The sequence below is a fragment of the Carya illinoinensis genome, chromosome 12 (assembly GCF_018687715.1).
Source record: "Carya illinoinensis cultivar Pawnee chromosome 12, C.illinoinensisPawnee_v1, whole genome shotgun sequence".
Lineage (NCBI taxonomy): Eukaryota > Viridiplantae > Streptophyta > Magnoliopsida > Fagales > Juglandaceae > Carya > Carya illinoinensis.
The window spans coordinates 1,981,668-2,001,051 of NC_056763.1; the positions used below are offsets into that span (position 1 = coordinate 1,981,668).

Consider the following 19,384-nt stretch of genomic DNA (forward strand, 5'->3'; position numbering starts at 1 on the left):
CAGTATCTTTTTGCTACAAGAGTTCATTGCCACGAAAGTCCAAGTAACTCTTTTCGGGACGAATCCTTTTAAGTTATCCTACCATGATGGTTTTTCAGCAATTTTCTTACAAAACATTGAAATATAGTGGGAATACATAAGTTTCCACTTTTATTAGTTGCCTTTGACTTCAAAGGAATTAATGCTAGATATATAAGCCTACCCCCACTACCTAATAATTAATTACTTTATAGTAATGTTCTGTCTAGCCAAATCATTCCTTTGACTGCTTCTATCATCTTTTGTTTTTAAATAATTTTGAACATATGTATATAATGTGAGTGATTAATATATAAAAAATATTATATTATTCCTTGATGTCCACATTGTCCAGGCGTTAAACACACAAATACAAGTGGCCAGCCTTTTTTGTGCGTTGACTTGACAAAATACCAAAAACATTAGACGCGGCCAGCGTGGTCTTACACCTCTTAATTTCAAAGGTTGGCGCGCGCTGTTTCTTCTTCTATATATGCATGCAGACGTCGCGAAGGTCTTTTAAGATCTCTGCTTCTCCTCCATCTTCAGTTTCTTCTATATATCTACAAAACAAACCGATCTTCTACTATATTCTCGTACGTCATTGTACGTCCAAATATTACAATTATGTGGATGAAAAGTATGATTTACAAGACATGGGAGCGATGCCGATCACGACAGCGCTGCTGCAATACAACATCATTGGATTCAGAAGAGTACAACATTGACTACATGAAAAGCAAGTGCAGAAAAAAGAGGCCGCATGAGGTAGCTCCGGAAGCTGGTTGTTTCTCAGTTTACGTGGGACCTCAAAGACAAAGATTCGTGGTGAAGACCAAGTCTGCTAATCATCCTCTGTTCGCTATGCTGCTGGAGGACGCTGAATCGGAGTACGGGTACAATAGCGAAGGCCCCATCTTGCTTCCTTGTGCCGTTGATTTATTCTACAAAGTACTTGCTGAGATGGAAGGCAACTCCGGCGATGATGATAATAATAATATTATTTGCAGTAGTACTCGTAGTACTTTTGGCTTCATTGCTAAAGGTTATGGTTCCTTATTCCGACGGCGCAGTCCCGCTCATCATGATGCCTATGTGCTTCTTAGATCTCCAGCCCAAATTAATTAATTAATCATGCTTAGGCCCAGCCAATTAATTTGATGATAATCACGGCTGGTAAATTAGATCATTTGAATCCAATATAGCTTTCTTTTTTTGTAAGCTTATGATGCTATTAAAAAGTTATCCATGTTAAAAATTCTAAATCAAAGCACAGCAGAAGGGATGTTATCTCGAGCAGCAACTCTGGGATCGGATGCAGTTGTTTCACTAACTTTTCTGTTATATTCTTCTTGATGATGGAGTGTGATAGCTATATGGTAAAAAATCAAAGCAACGCCCATACTCCACAGCCTAAATGTCGAACAAGAAGGAACCAATTGTAACAGTGCTGATAATGGATGTAAAGGAATTGTAAAAATAGATAAGAAATAGCACTGCTTTCTTCGAGGGAAAGGGCCTCCAAGACGTAGAGAGAAGAGAATAAGGTTTTTGAAGGTTTTAGATACTTCCAACGGACCTGTACCAAATGTAAAGGGACTCCTACTAGGCCACATGGCCCACTTACACAGACTCAAAGCAAGTAAATAAAGTAAATAACATAATAGGCCCAAATGACACAAAGCCCACGCTAGCAAGCCTCTAGCCCATAACCTAGCCGTGTACTTCCTTCAGTGAACACATCAAATACAAACTACAGTTAGAACTAAACACTTCGAACTCAGAACCACATCTTCCTTCATGTGGGCTAGGGTTTGACTGCCTATCTCATCCATGTCGTGCGCCGCACCTCTCTCCTTCCACCTTTTGAGCCGGTGCCTATTACACATTTTCCTCATTCAAAACACCTTGCCCACAAGATGTAGGAAATCTTCCTTGAACTTTGAATATCCTTCACAGGTTGCATCAACCGCCACTTGTCCTTGCTACCAAACCAAGAGCTCTACCTGAGCTTGGTTGCCAGCCTTAACCAAGCACTGGCTCAAGATCTCCTTTGATTTGGGCTTGACCAGTCATCCTCCGTCCACTGGTGGCAGCGTGGGTAAGGCAGTGATTTGGTTTCCCAGCTTCCTCTTGAGTTAAGACACATGAAAGGTGGGATGGATCCTTGAAGATGATGGTAGATCTAGTTTGTAGGCCACTTGGCCGATTCTTTGTGTGATGCAAAATGGCCCAAAGAACTGAGGGGCTAACTTGAGGCTACGTTGTTGAGCCATCATGCTCTACTTGTATGGCTGGAGCCATAGGTATACCTCCTACCTACATTGAAATGTTGTTCCTTGCGTCTAAGTTCTGAGTATTTTTTTCATTTGGTTTTGTGCACTGATGAGATTGTGTTTGAGCATTTGTAAAATTTGGTCTCGGGTCCTTAGAGTAGTGTCTACAAATTTTGCACGTGATGTTCCTAGCACATAATTTAGTAGTCTAGGAGGTGATTGTCCTTGGAGAACCTCATAGGGAGTTATTTAGGTGGATGAGTGTTGGGTGGAGTTGTACCACCACTCCACCGGAGGAATCCACCTCACCCATTTCTCCACCAAAACATTGGAGGTAATTTTCCCCAGTCTTGTTCATGGCTTCCGATTATCCATTTGTTTAAGGGTGGTACGTTATGCTTAGAGAAAGTTGAACACCTTGCAAAGCAAAGATTTCTTGCCAAAACTGGCTAGTAAAAGTGTTGTCATGGTTAGGGATAATGGACTGTGGTAGCCTGTGTAGCTTGAAAATGTGCTTAAAAAATAAATGGGCCATATCCCTAGCTATATATATAGGGGTGTTTGATAGGAATAAAGTGGTTGTATTTGGTCAGCCTGTTGACCACCACCCACGAGACGTTGAATCCTTGGGAGTTAGGCAAACCCTCCACAAAATCCATGATTATATGAGCCCATGCTTATGTCGACACCAATAGTGGCTGTAGAAGCCCACTTGGCAGGGTGTTATCCACCTTAACTCGTTGACACACATTACAATTCTGAATAAATGCCTTAACATCCTTCTTAAGACATTCCTAATAGAAATGTCTCTACATTCGGTGAATGGTCTTGTCATAACCCAAATGGCCACCCCAAGGACTACTGTGCAACAGTTCCAATAGCCTATTTTGGAATTCCTCATGCTTGGGGACATACAATCTGTCCTTGTACAATAGAAAATCTTCCTCATGCTACGGCCAGGCCTGAATCTCCTTTGATGGTCACTTACCTCCCTATTTTTCCTATTTGTTTTTATTTCTACTATTTTGACTGCTAATAGCAATGCAATAGCATTTCACCACTGTTTCGATTTTCAATATATCATGGTCACTAGTGTCACTTATCAACCAAAAAAGAGAAATTGTCTCTTTCAAATGACTTTCAAAAAAAACTATATAAAATTTGAAGGACTATCGATTTGTACAAAAATGTTGGTTTTTGGTTGTTGGTACATGTAAGAATGCAGTTTAAATATCTAAATTTATTTATTTTTGTTAACTTAAAGTTTTGAAATAAGTAGTGTTTTAACATGATATCTAACTCACTCAAAAATGAGTAGCATTAAAGCTATCCCAAGTGCAGGAGGATGTCGTGTAATAATTAGGAATAAATTCCTAGATCGTCTCCTCAGGGAAAGTTACTTAGAAATCAAACTCGTTGAAAAATGTGAAAAACTTCACAAAGAGAAAATAAAATGATGGTATTTGCAATGGATGGGAGAGGACACTAGTCTTGGACTAGATTCATATTTTTGGATTTTGATTGTCGGATCAGAATGTAAAGGACTAATAGATTAAACTCAGAAATTGATAAAACTAAATTAAGAATTAAACTAAATTAGGAAGTAATTGACAAAACATACACTGAAATTGAAAAGCCCCAAAATTAATGTTCTAGGGTTCATCATTATGTTCAAATCACAAATTCTCAAATTAAACCACCGTAATTGTAATCACTACTAAAATGAAAGTTTAACGAAACGATAAAAATAAATAACATGAATTGAATGAATAACAAATAAATTTCTCAAACGTCTAAATCAAAATTCTCTAAAATAATTCAGAAACTCAAAACTGAAATGAAATAGCAAGTAGGGAATTGAAAAGATCAAGCCAGTTGAATGAAGATGAAGATTCGAAGTGGTGGAGGAGGCTGAGCTGCAGTGGCAATTGGACCCCTCAAGGAGTTCTTCAATCTGCTGCAGTGTGAGTGAATGATCCAGTGGAAATTGTGTAGCTGCGTGAATGATCGATTGAATGAATCCTCCTCTTCGAATATGAACAAAAATCCAAGGAAAAATGAATTCTAAGTGTTTCTCTACTCAAAAACCGAGTTTTCCAGCCCCAGAGTCGTCCTAAGATGTAAAAAAAAACATATATATACTCTGACGGCGGAATGAACCCTGATCTGTAAAAATGCGATATTTGCTCGAGCGGAGTGTCGAGCGAACATCGAGCGTTCGACTCTGCCTAAGTTCGCTCGAGCGGCCTGTTGAGCGAACATCGAGTGTTCGACTCTGCCTGAATTCGCTCGAGCGGCCAAATGCGTCCGCTCGAGCGATCTCTTTTCCCGCATCTCGCTCGAGCCCACTGTCGAGCGGAAGTCTAGCGTTTGAATCTGCCTGACTTCGCTCGAGCGGCCAGAAGCCGCCGCTTGAGCGAAATGTACCATAATCCATATTAATTGGCAGTTGATAAAATTAGAGCAGAAATTCATGCTTTTAATCAATTAAAATCACAACTTTGATTTATTCATTTTTCCATATAAAACCAATGATAAAGTAATGAAAGAATTAATATATATTGGTTCCAAAAGCATTAAAAATGCAATAATTCAACTCAATCACACCCCCCAACTAGCATTTTGCTAATTCTTGAGCAAAATAGTGAAAATTAATTGAGATTAATATTGCATAAAGATCGAAATTCAAACAAAAACAATCAAACACAATTCTGAATTCTCACAAAAGTGACATGTTACTACTCAACCCCCAAGGGTTATACCCACCAAGACTATCTCAACAATCTTTCACATAGAATTAAGGCAAATGTCTCAGAACTCAAATGTGTGTGTGAAGCTAGATCAGTTGTGTGTTCCTCATTACTAGTCACGATTTGCCATAGGATTTTTCAACCTTAAGATTAATCATTGCTGATTCTAACTACCTCAAAGCCCAAGGGTCTAACAGTTTTCATGCCAGCTCTGTTTTTAAAAGTTGGACACTCAACTCCCAAAGTCTTGGGTAACTGTTTCTAGCCCTTTTTACTTAGGAAAGTTCACTAAGTTGGCTTTATTCCTTTTCTCTCTATTTTTTTTTCTTTTTTTTTTCTTTTCTTTTCAAATCCTTTTTTTTTTCTTTTCTTTTCTTTTTTTTTTTTTTTTTTTTTGGCATGGCTCGGTAGTCTTGCAGTTTACTTCTCCAGTGTTAAATCAATTAATGGTAAATAAAAAACACTACAAGCGTAAGCATGTCACTACAAGAAAAAGTAGCTTTTGCTACCAAAAACTGAAGGGGCGAGTAAATTTGAGCCGCAACAGTCCATAATTTCTAGAGCCGTGTTTTTGTAGTGGTGCACGCAGAATTCGCCATCATATATACCTTTTGCGGCAACAATTCATATTTTGCGGTGACTTTCTCTCTTCACAAATAATAAAACAGAGTAACGGGCTAAAGTGGCTTTAAATTTTGCCGTGCGGCGATAAAACTACAGAATTATCACGCTATTTTTCTCCCCACGGTAAACTACAGAAACCCAAAGGCGCCGATACTCTCTCTCTGTCTTCCACCCATTTTTCCTACAGCTATTGTGAGCCTCCACCACCAATAAATCACCAGCCGTGCCTAGCCACCCTGCCTTCACCACGGAAACTTAGTAAAATCCCCTTTGTTAGTCCATGACGGCCTTCACATCGAAAATGGTCTGAGAAAACAACGACGTCGTGTGCCGCACGCCGTCGCCTAGCTAGTAAGTCTCCTCCATCTCGCTTACGCTCAATTCACCGTCCGTCTCTCTCTTTCTCTCTCTAACTTTCACTTAGTCCCTCTCTCTCTATAGGCTGCCCAATCGTGTCCCACCGTCGTGCACGGCTTCTCCAATCGGTCCCTATTTCAGCAAGCTATCTCCTTTCCTTTCAATCTGTGTGGTATTTCTCTCCTTCATTCCGTGTCTATCTCTTTCTGTTTTGGGTATATGCATTATCTAGGTTTTTTTTTTTTTTGGGGTTCATTTGCAAGTGAAAGGTAAAGTCATTTACATCAAAATATTCAGATAGTAGTTTAAATGGATTGCGAATCTGTTAGAAATTGTTGTGCCTTATCTACATTAGAAACTTTTTGATGATGAAGGATGGGTTTTGATCAGTTTTTAGATGCTGATTTATAATTAATTTGAAGTTTTGGGAGGTTTGGCGAATGTTGTTTTGGGTGACCAACCAATTGTTAATTTAGTCAATGCTCTATGTCATATATCTTAGATGGTTCTCACAACTTTCGCGGTTGCTATGTTTTGACCGCAACCCCAAACAATGACATATATATAGATATATTAAAATGTGGAATCAGCAACTTTAAGTACTGATTCCAAAGCATGAAAACCATAATCTAGATCCCAAATGAAATTTGTACCCTTATCTCCACACGTTTCATGGTCATACACAAGAGAAATAAATAATTAGCTCATCACAAACGGTCAAAGTGGATAATTTACATTGACCAAAAGTACCAGGAACCTAGCTGGTATGTTGTAAACATATCCGTGTGTTTCATCCTACCTTGCAAACATCACATGGATTTGTTTTTTTGTTTTGTTTTTTTTTTTCGCCTAGCAATTGTTTAACATTTTCCACTCAAATTGCCTAGGTTTCACATATTGCATGCGTTACCAACTTATATTCTAGTCTAAACTTGGTGTTGAATAATAAATGAAAATAGGTAATGTAGCACAGTTTTATTAATTGAATCTTTACGTGTGGTGTTGATTTTAATTTTTATTAGTGTGATATGCCGATGTTTATAATTTGGTGTACATACTTATATGCTTTTAAGCTTTAGTAAAAAGAATTACGGCTCTCCAGTTAGTACAAGAATGAATGGTCGATTAACATGATGTTATTAACTTCATTCATACCACTTGAAGGTGTCATTAAATATTTCCACCAGATGGGAAACATGGTTGTATGGTTCTGAGAAATAACTTTATTAATTCATGTCTATGATCTGCCTAGCTAGATCAGCTACAAGTCGCTTGTCTTCCTATTTTTTGCTATTGTACCTGTTGGAGATTTTGTGTGCATGGCTAAGGTTTGTGATAAGGAAATGAGCTGTATGAATTCAAAACATTGATAATTTCTACTCGATTTATTATATTTAGTTGATTATTTATTTCCACTCCATTTATTTATTTGCTCACACATTGCATCTTTCTTTTTCCATAGTGCTACTGAGTTTATTGCATGAATAAACTGGTGGGGAAGATAAGTGAAGTCCACAATGCTGCCAAGTTTATGGCTTAGTATAAGCTTAAATTGATAGAGAAGCTAATTGAACAAGACATTTCACTTGAATATTTGTAATGGAAGAGTTTGAATATCTGGATGATGATCAGTCTGGAACTTTTTCTGTCTGATATAGCACATGCTCACTTATCTACTCTGGTCAGGTGACAATACCTTGGAAACAAAACATATTATTTTGTATATGTTATGTGTATGAAATACTTCCTGTAAAATCAACTTTTCTGAATGAATATGTACTTGATCTTGGGATTCTTGGAAATTAAAGATCAGTCCTAAGACTAATATATGATGATCATTTGAGTGAAGATGCAAAATGTATCCTCCTGAAAAAATGGTGGGATTCTTGGAAATTGTATGCATATGGACCACTACCCTCCATATGGACCACTTTAACTTGCTCTGTTTTTTGGGAAACAATAACATTCAAATTTGAGGCTGGCAGCCTACATATACTTCCAACATCTTGAGATGATTGATGAACAACCCGATTTGTGATGTGGTGATACCCACTTTCATGGAGATGTTATATATGCTTATTTAACACTTACCATCACAGTTCTACACTATCAACTTTTACGTCTTTTATGTATATAGGAAGGACCTATTTATTGCATGACGGATTGTCTTTTGGAAAGACCATATTCTCAATTTGATTTCATTTCATTTTTCATGAATTGATTTTATAAAATCAGTAGCTAATGCTACATCAATATCTTATGCTACATCAATATCATATAAACGCTGTTATACGTGCTTATCATATAAACATTGTTATATTATTTTATAAACAATATAAACAATCTTATTTTATATAATTGAATAAACAGAGTTTGAATGCTACTTAAACAAAAAAAATATCCATAATATGTAGGCTTAAAAAATAAATACTGGGTTCAACTCGGAACCAATAGGTGATGTATGTTTTTTTTTAAGTTTCCATACAAAGGTGGCATGTTAATGCTAGATAGAAAGACAATTATTAGCTAGACTAGTTTCAATAGATAATTTTTGAAAAGAGAATAAGAGAATTGTCCTTATAACACAGAGAAAATGTTTGCCATCAAAATTATCAAATCAGAGAATGTCAATAACCAGCCCACAAGTCGGGCCATTATAATTGTAACTCGATAAGAGACAAAAGTTTCTCCAAAAGTAACAAAATTCTAATAATCATTCCAAAATTATATAGTAAGGGAAGAAGTAATCATTGGCAAAAATCTGGCTCGAGACTACTTAACATGATTTGACTCAAATCCTGCTGCCTCAAATGCACATATGTTAATTCCCTTTTATTACGAAAAGGTATCGGAATCTATAAAAATGTATGGAAAAAATAGCATACGAAATTTATGGAGCTTGGGTCAGTGAATAACATATATGGTTATACTTAAAAATGATCTTGATAACTGTCCAAGTGTAATTTTATATTTTTTAGTATTAAATTATAGGAATTAAACACTAGAGAATCCAACATAGTAACCAATTTTGTCCACCCTATAGATAGTTGAGTTGTGACCATTGTTAAACCAAAATAAGTGAGTTTGGTTTAGGGTTGATATGTTCTCCTCCTAGAGCTCATGCCTCAAAACTGTTATGTTTGTACATTGATAAACACATCATAGTATAAATATTCTTGAGCCTAGAGCACTGAAGTAAAAAAATTCATGCCACTGCCTGATGCATCTTCTGTTTTCCTATGAAATATGGATGATATAACAGATTTTTTAATGAATTATTGGTTATACTTATGCGAACTAATTAGTAATTTGTACATGCAATGAGTGGCATAAGTTTAGTTTGTACATGCAATGACAACACAGAGAATTATTGCCTGCTTTAGTATGCGCATGCAATGATTGGCACTTTTTAGTTTGTGGTTGATTTATTGTAATTTGCAGGTAGACATCATTAATTACTTCAAGCACATAAATAATTGTTTGAAGCATGTGTATTTTGTAGGTAGACATAAGCTCAAATGTCAAGTGGAATTTTTTGATGCACCAATGAGCCTGCTGGATGCTACATATATGGATTCACTCCCAGGTTTAAATTAATGTATAGCCATGTGGATGCACAATTCCAATGACCCGCAATTAAATTTCATGTGTTTAGTGGCAGTAGATGTTTTTAGGAATTTAAGCAATTGCATGACAATTAGAAACCTGCTAAGATGGATGATGTGAAAGTAAATGAAAAGTTCACATTCAAGCTTATTCGCATGAAAACTGGATGGCAATGTACAAGTGCTTAGATGGTAAAATATATGGTGTTTGATTTATATTAAATATAAAACAAAAGTCCTCAAATACAGGTTTGGTAGAGTTTAAAAATGAGAGGAATTTCAAAGATAAGTCTAATTTGCTATTGGGAAAGATTCAATAGCAAACCTGGTTACGTACATAGCCACTCTTTACAGTTCTTTCTTCTTGATCTTATTAATTTTTTCCTGAGTTAGTGCAGTGTAATTCAGCTTAATATAATTAGATCCTGTTACCACCAAGATGTTAAGAAATTAATAAACACTGCAAAGTATTGCAAAAATTAGTTGTAAAGGTCCTTTCTGTATCCATGTTTCTTTAATTCCATGATTTATATAAAGAATCATCTTCATGCATGGAATGAGAACCTGTTATTAAATTTCTAAATAGACTTGAGGTACCAATATATGCTAATATATGCTATTTCCCTAGCTCTTATTAACTATAATATTGCTCCAAGCTTGTAATTTATTTTTGGCAAATTCATGAGTCACACGGCCTGCTGATCATCATCGACCCAGCTAGGTAGCTATAAGGCGTTGATTAACATTGAGTGCGTACAGCTATTGGGTTCAATTAAATTAGGTGCATCTTTTCATGTCTAATTTTCTGATCAGCATATTAATGTTATTGAAATGATCATGTGGGGTCTCGATCAGCAATTTTTGATGATTGGTCATTCATTATGAAACATACACTGGGCAGCTAGATTGGCAAAGAATCAATATTTTAAACATTTAAGTTATGATTGGTGGAGAACCAAAATGGACAAGATGATATACAGGGGAATTGCGATAGAGGTGATTTCAATTAATTGCATATATAATAAATTGATTTGCAAACATACCTGGGTTCAAAACGTGAGCTGTCAAATAACGTTAACATTGCTGCGAAGCATTCCAAAAATAATAATTTGCTCAACTATAGATCTTGTAGTGGCAGCAAAAACAGAGGGAATATTGCGCATGCAGAGCATTCCAAAAACCCATAAATTTGCTCAACTATTGGTACTATCCAGTGTTTGGAAAACCCATAGATCTAATTCTGCGATTGAGTTTCTTCATTTATTCACCGCATATCCAACCCAGCAATTGTAAATTTTAGAAAGGAGTGGTTTTAGCATTTCCTGCGCCGTAAACCTCACCGCATGTAGAATCTCAAAAATTACGGCGTCTAGCAATTCACTGTATGAAGAGTCTGAACTTACGGCGTATACGAAGACACCGCAAATGAGAACTCTCTTTCTTACCGCCAGCCCCAAAATCGTCGTACGAAGAGTTTGAAATTGCGGTGTCTATGAATTCACCGCAAATGGAAACAAAGTTTCTTGCTGCCAACTCTAAAATCGCCGAATATTTAGATTTTACGGGGTTGCAAAATCGCCGTCAATGACCCAAATTTGCGACGTCTCCTCACCGTAATTGCCCCTCACACCAATTTGCTCAACCAATTTTGCTGCGAGATTTGTCGGCCGAGTTAGCTGCAGTAGTTGCGGCCACCAATGGTTTCTCACCGAAACCCCTCTGAGCAGACGTTTTACTTTCGACCAATTAGCGATGAACTCAAATCGCAGTTTCTGAAAATTTGTTGCGGGAAAACAGGACAATTGCGGTGAATTTGCTCCTCGTGAGAAGGCAAATTTCCTGTAGTGTGTGCAAAATGTCCTTCAAAATTTACGTTTTGTTCTATAAAAATTTTATCAAGTTTCATCTTAATAAGCATAACATCCCGGTGTTTCAAACCACATATCAACAAAATATGATGCATCAAAAATCATGTCCTATGTTTAAGCTTGAAAATAAATCTTCACAATTGATCCCGCTCAACTGCTCCACCAAGATGCTCAAATTTCACAAATCTTATTTATTTATTTATTTATTTTTTTATTGAAACTGTGCACACATGCTACCCCCAACTAGTGAGAGACATAGTCCTCAATGAGTCGAACGAAAGAAAAGAAAGTGCACAGACTAAGCAAGCAAAACAAACAATCAATCATGAAATATAAAATCAAAGCAAAAGAATAAATAAAAACAAAGCAAATAAAGAAAACTGTAAAGAAAGAGAAACAAATCAAAACACTTCTCTGGGGTCTTGCACAAGCAAGATCTCTTCATGTGGATCAAAGACCTTCAGAAATAACTTTAGACGTTGTCCGTTGACAGTGAAGCTATTACCATTCTTCGGATTGACAATGTCTACCGCACCATGAGGATGAACGGTCTTTACAATGTACGGCCCACTCCATCGGGATTTCAACTTTCCAGGAAAAATGTGCAAGCGAGAGTTGTAAAGAAGAACTTCCTGACCAAGTGTGAAATGCTTTGGATGAATTTTCTGATCATGCAGAATTTTCATGAGTTCCTTTGCAATCTGAGCGTTGTCATAAGCATTCCGACGAGCTTCATCCAATTCATTGATCTCAGAGAGAAACCGACACTTATCTTGGGTGGACCATTCAGAAGGCATTCTCTCAGTCACTAGATAATTGACTATGTCAGCATACCAGGGAGCTCTATCAACCACAAACAGCTGCTCATCCGGGAAACTATCATCAAGAGGAAGGCTGACATTTGAAGAAGAAGATGATGACAATCTAGAGAGGTGGTCAGCTACCACGTTTTCAACTCCTTTCTTGTCCTTAATGATGATGTTGAACTCTTGAAATAATAGAATCCAGCGAATCAAGCGTGGCTTTGCATCTTTCTTAGCCAACAAATACTTAAGAGCAGAGTGGTCAGTGAAAATAGTAATAGGAGAACCAAGAATATAAGTCCGAAATTTATCAAGTGCAAAAACCACTGCAAGCAATTCCTTTTCAGTAATGGTATAATTTTTCTGGGCATCATTCAAGGTTCTACTAGCATAATAAATCACAAATGGCCTATTATCCACCCGCTGCCCCAAAACAGCTCCTAAGGCATAGTCACTAGCATCTGTCATAATCTCAAAGGGAAGGTCCCACTGCGGAGGTTGCACAATAGGTGCAGTGGTAAGCGATTTCTTAAGGGTATCAAAAGATTTTTGGTACTCATCAGTCCAAACAAATTCAATATCATTTTGTAAAAGAGTGCACAAAGGTTTTGCAATAGAACTAAACCCTTGAATAAACCGCCTATAAAAGCTAGCATGACCAAGAAAAGAACGAATATCCCTAACTGTCCTAGGAATAGGAAGTTTAGATATTAATTCAATCTTTGCCTTGTCAACCTTTATACCCTCAGAAGAAACAATATGCCCCAATACAATGCCCTAAGTGACCATAAATTGGCATTTCTCCCAATTAAGTAAAAGATTTTTTTCCTCACATCTCTGGAGAATACGTGCCAAATTATGCAAACAACTCTCAAAGGATTTTCCAAAAACAGAGAAATAATCCATGAATATTTCACAAATGTCATCAATCATATCAGAAAAAATACTTATCATGCATCTCTGAAAAGTAGCTGGAGCATTACACAAACCAAAAGGCATTCTAGTAAAAGCAAAAGTGCCAAAAGGACAGGTGAAAGTGGTTTTCTCCTGATCCTCTGGCGCTACAGCAATTTGATAATAACCAGAGTAGCCATCCAATAAACAATAATATGCATTACCAGCTACTTTTTCCAAAATTTGATCCAAGAATGGTAAAAGAAAATGATCCTTCCTACTGGCTGAATTAAGTTTTCTATAATTAATGCACATTCTCCAGCTAGTAACCATTCTAGTTGGAATCAACTCATTTTTATCATTTTTTATGACAGTCAAACCAGATTTCTTTGGTACCACTTGAGTTGGACTTACCCACTTACTGTCTAAGATGGGATAAATGATACCTACTGCGAGTAGCTTAAGCACTTCCTCTTTCACGACTTCCTTCATGGTAGGATTGAGCCTACGTTGAGCATCACGAACCGGTCTAGCATAGTCTTCAAGATGGAGTCTGTGGGTACATACAGCGGCATCAATGCCTTTGATGTCTGCTATTGTCCAACCAATTGCACATCGATGCTTTCTTAATACTTCAATCAACTGGGATTCATCCTTCTGATTTAGCTTTGAGGAAATCACCACCGGAAAAGTGCATTCTTCAAGACCAAGGAACACATACTCTAAATCTTGAGGAAGTGGTTTCGGTTCCAACTGGGGAACTTCTTCCTCTGAAGATTTAAGCATGTCTGGTGGTGGTAGAGCTTCAAACTGGGGTTTCCATCTTGCTCCCGCAAATTGTACTTCAAGTGGTAAAGATGAATCTGAAAAAACAATCAAAAAAATCAAAGTCATCTTCATTGATATGATCAATTTTCTCATCAAGTAAAAATTCAGGTGTCTGAAAAATATAATCATCATCAGAGAATGGAGAACTTGAGCAAATAAAATCTGTTGGTGTCAAACTCTCCACAGCATTTAGATCGCTTGTGTCATCAAAATGTGCTGGCATCTTGCAAGCGTTGAAAACATTCAACTCAAGTGCCATGTTCCCAAAGGTAAGCTTCAAAACTCTACTTCTGCAATTGATCAATGCATTTGATGTAGCTAGAAATGGTCTTCCTAGGATGACAGGAGCTTGATAAATAGTGGAGACCGGCTGCTGCATGTCAAGAACCACAAAATCAACTAGGTAGTAGAATTTGTCCACCTGGACTAACACGTCCTCTACAATACCCTTCGGTACCTTAACTGATCTGTCAGCCAGCTGTAGCATGATGGAGGTCTTTTTCAGCTCACCCAATCCCAACTGCTCATATACTGAGAACGGTAGCAAGTTCACACTACTCCCCAAATCAAGTAAAGCTCTCCCAATGCGTGATTCACCAATCATAATGGAAATGTTGGGAGAGCCAGGATCTTCAAACTTCTGAGGAGTCTCGCTCAATATCAATGCACTAACTTGCTCCGTTAGGAAAGCTCTCTTCTTCACATTCAGCTTCCTCTTCACTGTGCACAAGTCCTTCAAAAATTTTGCATATGAAGGCACTTGTTGTATGGCATCCAAGAGTGGAATATTGATCTTCACTTGCTTGAAAATCTCTTGAATCTCCGTGTGATACTTGTTCTTTTGGTCAGCTGCCAATCTCTGAGGATAGGGAACCACAGGTTGGTAACCCTTACTAGTCTCAACATCTGCACTCACAGGCTTCTTCAGCTCTGGTCTCACTACCTCTGGTTCTTTCTCAACTTCATCAGTCTCTGTTACATCTTCAGGTGTAGGACCAACTACCTGTGTGTCTATAGGCATCTCTGGTTGGGGAACTTCCTTCCCACTTCTCAAAGTAAGAACTGCCTTCGCTGTCTCAATAACATCCCCTGAGACATTATGCACTTGCTGTTGTTGCTGCCTGTACACTTGAGCGTTAGGCTGAGGTTGTGCTGGAAATTTCTCTTTCTCTAGGGTGCTCAAGGTTGTGCTCATCTTATTAATAATGCCTCGCAACTCATTTATGGCCTGAGTGTTCTGATTATTTGTGGTGGCCTGAATCTGCATGAATTGCTGAAGTGTATTGGCCATCTGAGCCATACTGTCATCTAGAGTTTTCTTTGCTGATGATGAAGGTTGAGAACTCTGTGCAGCTACATGAGGCTGAAATCCAGGAGGAGCTACATAAGGATAGCTCTGAGGATTCTGATATGGTGGATACTGGTGCTGAGGAGCACCCTGATTAAATGGCTGCTGCTGAGGTGGTGAGGACCGACCAGGCTGATCATTTCTCCATGAGAAATTTGGGTGATTCCTCCACCCCGGATTATATGTGTTGGAGAAAGGCTGATTCTGTGCTCTATTAACCCAGTTAGCTGATTGCATCTGCTCAGACCCACCTTCTTGAAATACTGGCATAATCGGGCAGTCTTGGGTCTTATGGGTTGAATCAGCACATATAGAACATGCCTCTACTACTTTCACAGCCTTCACTTTTTCCATTTCCATTACCTCTAGTCTTCTAATCAATGCAGCTATTCTGGCCTAAACATCGGTGTCTTCTTTAAGCTCATATCTACCCCCTCCAGAAATAGCCCTCAGTGGCTATGTTGCTAATGGAACTCGATCAGTACGAGTGTTCCACTGTTGTGCACTCTCAGCAAGGTAGTCAAAAAATGATAGTGCTTCATCATGTTCCTTGCTGAAGAACTCCCCATTGCACACTGTCTGAACAAACTGCTTGCATTCTGGAGTAAGACCAGTGTAAAAATAGCTCACCAACCTCAAAGATTCAAAACCATGATGTGGACAGATGTTCATCAAATCCGTAAATTTTTTCCAACTGGCCTGAAATGTCTCATCAGGTCTCTGACTGAACTGACTAATTTGCTCTTGCAAAAACTGAGTTCTCTGAAAAGGAAAAAAATTTTGTAAGAATTCACGCTGCATATCAGACCAACTAGAAATAGAATTAGGCCTCAAAGAATTAAACCAAATCTTCGCTTTATCCTTTAAAGAGAAAGGAAATAAATGAAGTCTAATGAATTCATCAGTAACAGCCCTAGTGATAAAAGTAGTACAAGCCAACTCAAAATCTGTCAAGTGCTGGTAAGGACTCTCAGAATCCATCCCGTGGAACTGGGGTATCACTGACATCATGCCATGCTTAATAGAGAAATTAGATGCATTTTCAGGTAAAACAATGCATGAAGGTGTAGTGGTGCGAGTGGGTTGCAAATAATCCTTAAGAGTGCGTGGTGCAGGTGCAGCCATGTTTTCTGGTTCAATTTCAATTTCCTCACCTGACTCACTAATAGAAAAGACAGAAGAGTTATCTATCTCCAAACTGTGTATACTACTCTCAACACTCGATGTGACTCTATGCAACCTATTTGAACTGTCCCTCACCCATGACATGAAACATCAGTTTAAAGAGCATAATAAAAATAACGAGTTTAAATTTAAGTTAAAATACTTTCCCCGGCAACGGCGCCAAAAACTTGACTCACTCAAAAATGAGTAGCACTAAAGCTATCCCAAGTGCAGGAGGATGTCGTGTAATAATTAGGAAAAAATTCCTAGATCGTCTCCTCAGGAAAAGTTACTTAGAAATCAAACTCGTTGAAAAATGTGAAAAACTTTACAAAGAGAAACTAAAATGATGGTATGTGCAATGGATGGGAGAGGACACTAGTCTTGGACTAGATTCATATTTTTGGATTTTGATTATCGGATCGGAATGTAAAGGACTAATAGATTAAACTCAGAAATTGATAAAACTAAATTAAGAATTAAACTAAATTAGGAAGTAATTGACAAAACATGCACTGAAATTGAAAAGCCCCAAAATTAATGTTCTAGGGTTCATCATTATGTTCAAATCACAAATTCTCAAATTAAACCACCGTAATTGTAATCACTACTAAAATGAAAGTTTAACGAAACGATAAAAATAAATAACATGAATTGAATGAATAACAAATAAATTTCTCAAACGTCTAAATCAAAATTCTCTAAAATAATTCAGAAACTCAAAACTGAAATGAAATAGCAAGTAGGGAATTAAAAAGATCAAGCCAGTTGAATGGAGATGAAGATTCGAAGTGGTGGAGGAGGCTGAGCTGCAGTGGCAATTGGACCCCTCAAGGAGTTCTTCAATCTGCTGCAGTGTGAGTGAATGATCCAGTGGAAATTGTGTAGCTGTGTGAATGATCGATTGAATGAATCCTCCTCTTCGAATCTGAACGAAAATTCAAGGAAAAATGAATTCTAAGTGTTTCTCTACTCAAAAATCGAGTTTTCCAGCCCCAGAGTCGTCCTAAGATGTAAAAAAAAACATATATATACTCTGACGGCGGAATGAACCCTGATCTGTAAAAATGCGATATTCGCTCGAGCGGAGTGTTGAGCGAACATCGAGCGTTCGACTCTGCGTAAGTTCGCTCGAGCGGCCTGTCGAGCGAACATCGAGCGTTCGACTCTGCTTGAATTCACTCGAGCGGCCAAATGCGTCCGCTCGAGCGATCTCTTTTCCCGCATCTCGCTCGAGCCCACTGTCGAGCAGAAGTCGAGCGTTTGAATCTGCCTGACTTCGCTCGAGTAGCCAGAAGCCGCTGCTCGAGTGAAATGTACCATAATCCATATTAATTGGCAGTTGATAAAATTAGAGCAGAAATTCATGCTTTTAATCAATTAAAATCACAACTTTGATTTATTCATTTTTTCATATAAAACCAATGATAAAGTAATAAAAGAATTAATATATATTGATTCCAAAAGCATTAAAAATGCAATAATTCAACTCAATCAATATCATAATAGAATTGATCATGTTAAATAAATGGTGATTTATTTATTTTTCTTAAATTGAACTTTTGGAATAAGTTTCCTCATTTATTGTCATTTCATCTTCCCATAACTGCTGGCCTTCTTCATTTTCCTTCCTTCTTATTATTCTCCTTCAACTATTCCTTCCACTCAGTGCTTTGCATTACTCCTCTTCTCCATTCACTCTCGTTCTTCAAATTCCTCTTGCCTTATGCTCTCCATGGCTTTAAAAAACACCTCCCAATTCTATCTTTCATGTTGGTCTCTGTATGGCACTAGCATAAACACATTTATGCACAACTCTAGGACTACTACTAGAGTGAATGCTACCATCTTCTAACCTTAGAAGGGACTCGCTGGACCACAACTGTGAAGCCCCCAACTTCCACGTACGGACACGTGGAAATCGAAGCGTCGGGATGATGACAACACAGATCACACATCCCATCGCCAAGTGCCAAGTGTGTGTAGATGCAACAAGTGTACAATAAAAACACGCAGCGGATAATAAAAGTCTTATAACTAAATACCAGAATTTTGTTTAATACCAACTCGTTTAAACCACACGTAATAAAATATTACAAGTCTCAAATATTGTTTCAAAACCATAAAAGAAGACATAAAAACTAGTAGAGCTATTTTTTGACATAAACAACTCCAAATCAAAACTCTGGCGGGGCCGCCTCCTCGGGCTCAACCTCTTCCTCCTCCTCAACGTCTGCATCAAAATCTACTGTACCAAAATGGTGCCGCAAGTAAGTAATGATCCAAACGCTATAAGATAAAAATATATTAAACTTAACAATATGCATGAAGAATGCCAAATGCACATATCCCATAAATCCACATTTGCATGCACGCCAAAAGTCTCATTTGGCCCAAAAAACAATTCCTTTCCAATCACGTCAAAAGTCTTATTTGACCCAAAATCCAAATTTAATTCAATATCCAATTATCTGAATGCACCATGACCTCCCCTAGGGGTCATCCGCACACCCTGGCTCCTTTGTCACACCACGGGTAATGACCACGCATGTGACTTCGTAACAAGCAATGCCCAGTTCTGTGCCCCTCGCGTACGTAACCAAGCATCTTCTAGTCCACCGCCAGTAAAGGGGCCACGGAGTCGGTACGAGAGAGTTACCATCCCACCCACTCCCGTTGTAGCCCAGCGACAACCCAGGGGATGTCACTCAGTATATTACGCTCCCGAGTGACCAGAGGAGCTCCACCGAGATAATGCCCCATTCAGGCTTGGGGTCATGATACACACGCACCCAAAAATCCATATACACAGATAAAACCAGTTTTTCTCAATTTAACACATGCACATG

At 38.0% G+C, this 19,384-nt stretch overlaps 1 long non-coding RNA gene across 1 annotated transcript; it reads right to left on the reverse strand.

The window, feature by feature from the left end:
- Positions 1-578: 578 nt before the first annotated feature.
- LOC122288839 lies at positions 579-11,509 on the reverse strand. Its single transcript, XR_006236032.1, has 2 exons — positions 10,674-11,509; positions 579-1,431 (listed from the first exon to the last, which is right to left on the reverse strand). It is a non-coding gene; the product is annotated as an uncharacterized LOC122288839 (long non-coding RNA).
- Positions 11,510-19,384: the final 7,875 nt, after the last annotated feature.